General features: G+C 50.4%; 1 pseudogene; it reads left to right on the top strand.

Moving 5' to 3' along the window:
- LOC105528497 overlaps positions 1–2502 on the top strand; it is a 10652-nt pseudogene that overhangs the window by 6159 nt on the left and 1991 nt on the right.

Raw genomic sequence — 2502 nt, 5'->3', positions numbered from 1 at the left:
TTTGTTAAGATGTTACACAGGCCCCAAATGCTAACCACCTCAGAGAGTCACATTTCTTTGTGAATGCCCCTGCATATGTATATAATTAAATCTGTTCTTTTCTCTTGTTAATTGCCTTTTGTCAGTTTAATTTGCAGGACTTCAGTCACTGAACATAAGAAGGTAGAAGACAAATTTTTTTTCTTCCTCACAAAGCCAGGACCCCTGAGGAGGGTCCCGTGGTCCTGCTAAGAGCACACCATCCCTAAGAGGGGACCAGCTCCAGGGAACAGCAGGGTAAGCCTCCCCACGACATAGAGTGCTATGGATGTGCTGTGGGATGTGCCAGGGTGTGGTCCCCAGCCAGGGTGAGCAAGCGGGTCAGCTCCCTCTGGCCGTTGGAGGCCTCAGTATGCCTTGCAGCCTGAGACCTGCCTGTCTCTCCTTGCAGCCCTGGTTGCAGAAGGGGTGAACCCGCCTTGAGGGCACTGCCGGCGCCTTCCCAGAGAGCTCCTCTGGCCCTCCCTCTCCATTCGCCCACTCCTCTGTGGTTACATTTTGTGAAAACAGATGCTTTCCAGGAGAATCACAGTTCATTAGGGAGATGGAGAGCAGGGATCCCAGGCTGCCACTGTGACCAGAATGGAGAGGCCTGTCCAACACTGCAACCCCTCTGGCTGGTGGTGGGCCTGGCCCATCAGAGGGGCTGAATGAGCAGGGGCAGGGCAGATAGAGATTGCCCTACAGAGGTGACCTTTTGTTGCTAGCTTAAGAGCTGCTTTCCTTTGGCCAGGTGTGGTGGCTCATGCCTGTAATCCCAGTACTTTGGGAGGCCGAGGTGGGCAGATCACGAGGTCAGGAGATTGAGACCATCTTGGCTAACATGGTGAAACCCCGTCTCTACTAAAAATACAAAAAAATTAGCTGGGCGTGGTGGTGGGCACCTATAGTCCCAGCTACTTGGGAGGCTGAGGCAGGAGAATGGCATGAACCCGGGAGGCGGAGCTTGCAGTGAGCCGAGATCGCGCCACTGCACTTCAGCCTGGGAAACAGAGCGAGACTCCGTCTCAAAAACAAACAAACAAACAAAAAAAGAGTTGTTTTCCTTTATCTCTTTAGATAAGTTATTTGGTAGATACTGTTACTGATGTGTGCACTGTGTGCTTCAGAAACAGAGCCCTGAGAACCCCTAGGAACAGCTGCAGTGGTGAGCGGCCACTCCCAGCAGTCCTCTCTCCGAGGACAGAGGGGCTGCATAGAGGAGGGAAGGAGGGATGTGGGTGTGTCTCCCCATGCCTTTTGCTTCCAGAGAGAGGCCTCTGGGACACAGGATCTCCCTGGGTGTTGCTTCTTCAGGTGGGAGCTGTTGACACCCACCAGGGACTGGAAGATCCCTGGACAAAAGGAAGGTGAGAAAGAAGCTCAGGAAGGGCCCGGGGGAGAGGGATGTGCCCTGCCCTGGCCTGTCACTACTGACCTGCTCTCCCAAACGCCAATCACACCATCCGCACAGAATCACTGGCTAAATGGGACTCATGGTTCTGTGTGGACGCTTCCACATCCACCTTTTCACTAAATTCAAATGGTGGCTCTTGCCTTTATTTTTTAAACAGCCTCACTGAGGTATAATCGACATAGAACAAGCCATGCCTATCTGAAGTGTACAATTTGGTAGCTTTGACATAGGTAGACCCCCAGGAAACCATCACCACAGTCAACATAGTGAGCGCATTCATCAGCTCAAGCGTTATTTATGTTTTTAAATTAACATAAATTAAGTTGATCATTAAATGAACTGGTATGGACACAAGTTGACAGGACACCGAAACTGAAGGCATGAGTCTCTCTTCTGTGGAGGGGACGGCTGGGGACAGTCACCACTTCCACACTTGCCTGTGGGGACTCCTGCAGGCCACCCACTCTGGTTTTCTGGAAAGCAGGAGAACATCCCAGAAATGTTACACAGAGTTCCTGAGAGCGGGTTTGCTGCTGGCTGAGGGAGAACCTGAATGTGGGCACGCCAGGCAGAGGGGATGACCTGTCACCCTCTTCAGAAGGCACTTCATGGTAGGAAGGTAAAGGCAGCTCTCAGGTGTGGATTTAAAATCCTAGTCAGGCCTGATGCAAAATTTGGGAAAGATTCCTGTCCTTCTGCCCATTCCCAAGGCAACTGCCTTCTCCTTAGCACCTATTAGCACAGGGCATCCCAAACTCGGTACCCACTGGGCCCAGGCTGGAAACTCAAAAACTCAAACGAGTTATCAGGATGGGGCCTTGGCTTGTGGGCAGGCCTTGATCATCTCTGGCTTCTCTTTCTGGAATTTATTTATTTACTTATTTATTGCTAAAAACTGAATACCCGGATTCCTAAGCACGATCTCCTAATTCTTATAGTGGCAATGTAATGATTTTTTTTCATACTTATGTTCTAGGGTACATGTGCACAATGTGCAGGTTTGTTACATATGTATACATGTGCCATGTTGGTGTGCTGCACCCATTAACTCATCATTTACATTAGGC

This window comes from Mandrillus leucophaeus, unplaced genomic scaffold (assembly GCF_000951045.1).
Source record: "Mandrillus leucophaeus isolate KB7577 unplaced genomic scaffold, Mleu.le_1.0 Scaffold719, whole genome shotgun sequence".
Taxonomy (NCBI): Eukaryota; Metazoa; Chordata; class Mammalia; order Primates; family Cercopithecidae; genus Mandrillus; species Mandrillus leucophaeus.
The sequence above is the reverse complement of the archived record's forward strand: the minus strand, read 5'-3'. Positions and strand labels throughout refer to the sequence as shown.